Genomic DNA, 8385 nt, shown 5'->3' on the forward strand with positions numbered 1-8385 from the left:
ATTATCAAGAAAATTAGACGCATGTTACGAGGTTCTCAACTCATACTTCACTACACAGATCATATTTGAAAAAAAAAAGAAAAAGAGAAAGTCATATTCGTTTGCAACTTGGACTAGCTCATAAGTATAATCAATTAAGTTGCACAATTTACACAGCTAAATAATTATTATTGTTAAAAAATTATTGTACCAAGAATTTTTAGGGTTGAATTGTGTCACCACCTATCATTAAAAACTATATAAATGAGGAAAAACAAAAACATAGGATCAAATCAAATTTATGCTAAAAAAACATTCAACAAAACTCTTATAAATGAAAAGTTATACAAAATAAAAATAGGGAAGTTGATACCTATTATGGAAAAAAAATCCATAGTAATAAAATAAAGAAGAACATTATCATTAAAAACTATATAAATGATGAGGAAAAACAAAAACATTGGTTCAAATCAAATTTATGCTAAAAATCATTCAACAAAACTCTTATAATGAAAAGTTATACAAAATAAAAATAGGGAAGTTGATACTTATTATGGAAAAAATCCATAGTAATAAAATAAGGAAGAACATTAAACTAAATAAAATTTAATTTATTTTTAATTCCAAAGTTAGCATAATTATTTGTACAATTTGATCTTGATCATACGTTTCGCCAGAGTCAAAATAATATACTAAAAAATTATATTTTGTCATTGTCATTACTACAACAGGAATAATATGAATTTTAATATAATTAAAACTATAAAAAATACATATATCTAATGTTCATGTTCTTTTAAATTATTTAAACATATCAACGATTAAATCAAAACTAAAATTTTCGACTATTTCCTTTTCATGTAAATAATCATATTGTATACTTAAAAATTATCTCTCATTTTATTTTAAAATCTTGCTTTAGTAAATAAAAAAAAATTAACTTAAGTAAAATATACTTATTATTTTTATTAAAGATTGACATAATTCAAATATGATTGATGAATTGTTTAAATTTAAATGGTTAAGAACATTGACAATAATATGTTGAATATGATATTAGCAAATTAGTAATAGAATTGTTAAATAATAACAAATAAGCAAATAAGTAAAAAAAGTAAAAAAATCATTATAAATATTTTCATACTTTTCAATTTTATAATTTATCTGAGTTTTATCTCTAAGAAAATTAATTTTTTAAATAATCATATTTTAAAATAACAAAAATATATTATTATATATTAAAACAATATACATATTATTATATATAAATGAAACATTATGCGGGGTTGGGGGGCGGAGCGACCCCTTAAACGAAGATCTGGCGATGCAAACTAAGGACAAGAAAAACACGGTAGAACCACATCTTAAGCACAAACTCTATAATCACAAATCATAATCTTTATAGACAAGATAATAACAATAAGTTCTTCATAAAAAAATGTGTTGATACCAAGATAAGCAGTGAAACTTCCCATGTATTTTCCATGACTCTCTTTGAAAATACCACCAAAACCAACATTCATAGGACATCCTTTAGCAGCAATATCATTATGCATGTTTTTCTTAAAAGATTTACCTGACCTTCGTATGTGCCAATGAGTGGTCCGTGAAGTTGTATCAAAGTTCAAACCTTGTGTGCTTCCTCATCCTTTGTAACATCCAAATAATATATTCAATAATTATTATAGAAATTTCTTTCACAAAAGACTACTTGGTGCATTAAAAAAATTGCAAAATATTATCATAATAGAAGTGAAAATCAAACCTATAAAAGCATATTAAACTTGGAACCAGATTTTAATTGCCATGTTGCACTAAAATAAAAATATGAAGAGTATTACTCGGAACCTTCGCTAGAATAGTATGATTCATGTATTACCTTATGCATGTATCATCTGATTAGTGCATTTTTCTATATTGCCTAACACTTCGCTTAGGGCACCAAGCAAATTGAACTTGTCTATTGAGACACACGTCTAATTAGTATATTACACATTTTTCACTCAATGAGCTTAGTTTGTTGCCCAAAGCACCTATTGTATGATGATTGACTTGTCTAATGCTTCTATCGTCTGTAATTCGTTTGGAGGACCTTGTCTCACTACTGTCTAACACATTGACAGACCTACTTTAACTAGTGCCTGAGTTGGATTTTTCTACAAGATGAAGTTGTTTTTAAGGTCTTATTTTGTGCCAAATTCAAGGACATTTTGACATGAGATAACCTTAAAGATAACCTTAGAGATATATTGAAGTTTATACACTTAAATATTATCTCTATTCCCTTAAATCTCTACATATAATTTGCATAAAATGTTGTGCCAAATCTACAATAGAAGCCAGCTTTACTTACATTTCAAGATTTGCAACAGAGGTGGTATTATGGACCTTCAACGTGGCTGAACAAGTAACTAAAGCCCTTGAAGAAATATTATAAACAAAGAGCTCTACTACATCTTCCAAGGCATAATTGACCATATCATACACCATCCACCACCACTTCGCTCCATATCTTGAATGATCTTCCTCATGGTAGACTAATCCCACTAGGTTGATACTCTTGTAAATTTATAGTTGATTCAAATGTGATGTTCAATAAACATATTATTCTTTTATTTTTATGGCGAAACACATTCTATTTATTCCTTTTTTAATTTTGATTTATGTTCTTATGATTGTTTATAACAATTGTTGAATTCAATCTTATATCTTTTATTAGAATTCTTAATAGGTTTCTGACCCATTTTACCTGTAGTATTTCAGAGAATGTAGTTTCTGAAATTTAAAGTATGTTTAAGATAAAGACTATATTAGATTTTTTATAATGTGTGTGTGGGCTTAAACAAGTTGACTTGTCTACATATCCATTTCTATTCATAGTTCATGAATCCTGAATCTTTTATGATGTTTCCATCAAAAAGAAAAATCTACAAGTGGTATTAAAGTCATTAGTTCATTGTGCATATATAGGTCGAGCACACCTCGACCCCTAAATGGAGGAAGACACCTCAGCCTGCACCAAGAAACCATAGACACAAACACCAATATTGCAGTACGAATCCACATAAGCAAAAGGACAGGTCACAAAAGGATTAAGGATAAGTAAACACATTAGTAAACCATAAAATAAGGTAATTCTATGCCATCCAAGTACTATATATAGTTACGAGGTATGTTAGTGGTTCATTTATTGCAATATCACTATCTTACTATCAATAACTGACTTGAGTGTTAGAGTGTTTTTGCATGCTCCCCCGTCGAGGTCATATCACCCTCATCGAAAGAGAAAACCCCGACACATGTTGATGAAGGCATGACCACCTCCTTAGAAGCTCCATCAAGAAGGATCACTAGAAGCATGTCTAGAGAGGAGTCTTTTATTCCATCACCTTTATCTTTGTTTTGCATTACTTTAGTTTGAATTCCCTAAGTTGGTTTCTAGTTGATTTATTTTGGTTGACTTGTTGACTTTGATCCAAAGTTGACCTTTGACCAAGATTAGATTAACTTAAACCAACATGCTAATCCTTGTTTGTCTTGTTTTGTAGGTAATTAAGAGAAAGTAGAGCATGGCTAGGTGGCACTTGGTGATTGGAGCACTTGGATGAAGTGGAAGAGAGAGGAAAGCAAAAAGCATAAAGCAAAAGCAAAAGTAGACATGTACCTTGTCTCCTTTTGCCTTTATGGTTTATGCTTTAGAAGGTCACTTGGTCTCCTTCCTCTTTTGGCCTAGAATCCTCATGGGAATGCCTCCACCAATCATCTTCCTTCACTTGGCCAAGACTCACTCTCACATTAGGTTTAGGGTTTGCTAGTTAATCCTTTTTCATGTTTTTGTATTTGCTAAAGGACCCCTATGAACTCCTATTTAAAGGGTGCTCCTTGTCTTGTAAAAGGGTTGATCATTTTGTTTCTAAACTATTGTGTTTCAACCTTTAAATTTTCGTGAGCTCTCCTTCCTAGAAGTGAACTCACCTTTGCCTTATCTTGCTTGCAAGTGGCGGCACCATCACTCATCTCTAGGGCTTGGTTGGCTTAGATCCCCCCTATGAGTGGCGTGCTTCTTCCATGCTTCATCTTCTATGCTTTCCATTTTTAATGTTTCTTCTTTCATTTTGGTTCTTTAAGTGTTGTTAATGTTGTGTGAGTTTAAGCTTGAATCCAACTCTCTTCTTCCTTTCATGAGCTTGAGAAATGAACCTTCACATCTAGATAGCTTGCTATCTTAATGTCCAGTGGGAATTTTCAAAAAGCTTTCTTAAATAACTTCACCATATTCATAACTCTAAAAGGAAACAAGATAATCCTTCATCATTTGGTATCTAGAGCTTTGGTTGTCCTTGAATATGGTGTTTTCATGTTCTAACCTTGTCTTGTGTAGCTATCTTGAGTGGTCCACATAAAAAACAGTGCTGGCAGCAACGTGTGCGTTTTTGAAAAAAATACTGCAGCTAGCTCAGTGGTCCAAAAGTAACGTTCTTTATATCAAAAGAAAGCTCTGTGAGTCTAGTTTCCAACAAAAAAAGAATTAACGCATTTGGAGTTCTGTGGAGAGAGTTATGATCAAATGAGTGAGCAAAGGTCAGAGCTGCCGAGAATACGAAAAACAACGTTTTCAGGTTATGTTGTGGCAATTTTGGCTTCGGTTTTGTGACTCTTTTGCTCCTAAATGTGGTTGGATAACATGTCTTTTGATACTTACTCTTTGAGCCTCAAATCCATGAGTTTAAATGCATGATAGCTACATGTTTGTGTCTTTGTGTATGTCATGTTGAGTCTCTAAATGTGTCTAACTTTTGCTTGAGTCTCTTGTCATATGCTTCTTTGAGTTTTCTTGTTCTTGTTTCTAAGTTTTTGAACTATTGCATGAGATCTATGCCTTGTGTTGTTGTATGCTCCTTGAAATTGATTTTGACCTAATTTTAAGGAACTAAGTGTTCAAGACACCCTAAAACATCCTTCTCATCATTTGAAGTACCTAGTTTTGAAAAGAAAAAGTGTTTTCAAGACCAAAAACAGTTTGGCCGAGAGCTTTTACAATGCTTGGTGAATCCATTTGGCCATTTTTACTAGGTGTTATGCTACCAAAATTTATACTTGGATTTTGGGTGATATTGGCAAATTAGTTCCATGCTTTGACTTGGTTATGATCTTTCATGGTGTATGCATAATTTGAGGTATAATCTTGGCTTGTTCAAATGCTTTCCATAGAGTCCTTAAAAGTGCTTTTCATTGTTTTAGTCTTGTTCAAGTTTTGTCTTTAAAAAACAGGTTTCCTTAGAAGTTAAACTTTCTTGTTTTTTTTTAGCTTTGCTTGCTTGTCTTTAGGTAATCTTTGTTTTGTCTTAGTAGTTTTCTTTTCCTTGTCTTCCTAGAGTGTTGTGGCCGAGCCACTTGTTTGAGCTTTGAAAAGATTTTCATCTCTTTAAAGGTGTTTTCACTTCTTTGGAAGGTTTTTGAGTGCTAGCCTTGCTTGTGTGCTTTGGGAGTGTGATCAAAAACACTTGGGTGCTTGAGAAGACCACACTTGGTCTCGGGTTTGGAATTATTTGTTAGCTAACCTCTTCCTTGTCTCGGTTTTTGGTGAGTTTTTGGTGTAGGAACATGAATATGGATCCAATCTTGGAGGTAGAAGAAGAGGAGGAGTCGGCCTCACCTTATTCCCCTCCCATGGTGACTCCTATGGCCCAAGAAAGTGGACAAATAACCCTTGCCAACATCTTACGTGAGATGGAAGTGAGTAGGAGAGAAACTTTTGACCAATTGAGGGCGGATAGGAGGCAAAGTGAGATCTTCCTACAAGAGCACATCCAAAGACTTGAACTTAGGGAAGATGAGAGGAGAAGGAGGAGGTCCTCTTTCGAGGACTCTAGCCATGGTGGAAGAAGAAGAAGACACGGCTATGATGGTGGTGGAAGGCGCAATCAACTCCCACAAAGACAACCTCCACCAATCAAGATTCCAAAGTTCAAGGGGGAGAATGATCCAAACCTCTACATAGAGTGGGAGCAAAAAGTGGACCAAATCTTCAATATTCATTTAGTTAGTAATCAAGAACAAGTAGATTTAGTAGTTTTAGAATTTGAAGATTATGCCATGACATGGTGGCATCAATTGTGTATGGACAATATTAACCAAGAGCCACTCGCGGCCTCTTGGATGGACATTAAAACTTTGATGCGCGCTAGATTTGTTCCTTCCTACTATAGGAGGGAGACTCTTTTGAAGCTCCAAAGGCTTCAACAAGGGTCTATGTGTGTGAATGAATATTTTAAAATGATGGAGTCAATGCTTCTCAAAGTAGGACTCCAATTTGAAAGTGAAGAAGAAAAGGTAGCTAGATTTGTGAGTGGTCTTAGAAGAGAAGTTCAAGATGTAGTTGAGTTGTATGAGTATTCCACTCTTGACAAAATTTTACACTTGGCCTTAAAAGTTGAAAGTCAATTGAAAAAGAAACAAGAGGCCAAGAGGAATACTTCATACAATGAATACTACTCTAGAACTTGGAAAGGAAAAGAAAGAAAGGATGAGAAACCTCCTTCCAAAGACCACCCACCTAGGACCAATTCGTCTAGAACCTCCCATGAAAATGCAAACTCTTCTCAAAGTTCAAGAACTAGTTCCATCAAATGTTTTAAGTGTTTGGGCTATGGTCACATTGCTTCAAATTGCCCAACAAAAAGGAACATGATCTTGAACCCTAAAGGAGAGGTTGAAAGTGAACATTCTTCTCCCCCCTCCCCTAAAAGTTCTTCCTCCCACACTTCTTCCCAATCTTCAAGTGAGGATGAAATCAAACCTAATGAAGGAGGTTTGTTGGTGGTTAGGCGCATGCTAGGCCAAGTGCCTAAAGAATTTGAAAACCAAAGAGAAAATATTTTTCACTCAAGGTGCCAAATCAACAACAAAACTTGCTCCCTCATAATTGATAGTGGAAGTTGTGTTAATGTGGCTAGCACAAGGGTTGTGGACAAGCTTGGCTTGAAAACCATCCCTCATGCCAAGCCCTATAAGCTTTCTTGGCTTAGTGAGGAAGGTGAAATTAAAGTGGACAAACAAGTCCTTATTAACTTCTCCATTGGAAACTACAAGGATGAGGTATTATGTGACTTAGTGCCCATGGAAGCAACTCACATTTTATTAGGAAGGCCATGGCAATTTGATAGAAAAGCTTTTCATGATGGCCATGCTAACAAATTTACCTTTAGCTTCCAAGGCAAAAAGATCACATTACTACCTCTTTCACCAAGAGAAGTCAATGAGGACCAATTGCAAATGATTAAGAAAAGAAAAGAAGAGAAGGCGCAAAAGAAGGCGCAAGGGCATGAGTCCAAGAAGAGCATGATCACTCTCAAGGGGGTGAAGAAGGTAATGCTTGCCCAAAAACCCATCTTCCTAGCTTATCCTAGTGAATCTTCCCCCTCCTTCCAAAACCCTCACTCTAGATGTCCCTTAGACTTGTCATTAGTCTTAGATGAGTTCAAAGATGTTTTTCAAGAACCTCCAAAGGGTCTCCCACCCCTAAGAGGTATAGAACACCAAATTGATTTCATACAAGGCTCATCTTTGCCTAATAGGCCAGCCTATAGGACTAGTCCCGAGGAGGCTAAAGAAATTCAAAAACAAGTGAATGAGTTGTTAGAAAAGGGGTGGGTGCAACATAGCATGAGTCCTTGTGCAATGCCCGTGATCCTAGTCCCCAAAAAGGATGGAACATGGAGAATGTGCATAGATTGTAGGGCTATCAACAACATAACCATCAAGTATAGGCATCCCATTCCTAGGTTAGATGATTTGATTGATGAGTTACATGGTGCAACCATATTTTCCAAAATAGACTTGAAAAGTGGGTACAATCAAATTAGAATCAAAGAAGGTGATGAATGGAAAACCTCTTTCAAGACTAAGTTTGGATTATATGAGTGGTTAGTCATGCCTTTTGGCTTGACCAATGCACCTAGTACATTCATGAGACTCATGCACCATGTTCTTAGAGAGTTCTTAGGGAAGTTTGTTGTGGTATACTTTGATGACATTCTCATTTATAGTATGTCTCAAGATGACCACTTGCATCATTTAAGGAGTGTGTTAGAAACCTTAAGGAAGGCATCCTTGTATGCTAACATGGAGAAATGTGTGTTTGGGATGGATCATGTGATCTTCCTAGGTTTCAAAATAAATCAACATGGGGTCCATGTGGACCAAGAAAAAGTGATGGCAATCAAGGATTGGCCTCCCCCAAAGAATGTAAGTGAGCTTAGGTCTTTCCATGGGTTAGCTAGTTTCTATAGGAGGTTTGTGCCAAACTTTAGCACCATAGCTGCCCCTCTCAATGAATTGGTCAAGAAAGGTGTGACCTATAAGTGGGGCAAAGATCAAGAAAAGGCTTTTGAAACTTTAAAACAA

The sequence above is a fragment of the Vigna unguiculata genome, chromosome 5, assembly GCF_037176805.1.
Source record: "Vigna unguiculata cultivar grain cowpea cultivar isolate G323 ecotype 2 chromosome 5, ASM3717680v1, whole genome shotgun sequence".
NCBI classification, from domain to species: Eukaryota; Viridiplantae; Streptophyta; class Magnoliopsida; order Fabales; family Fabaceae; genus Vigna; species Vigna unguiculata.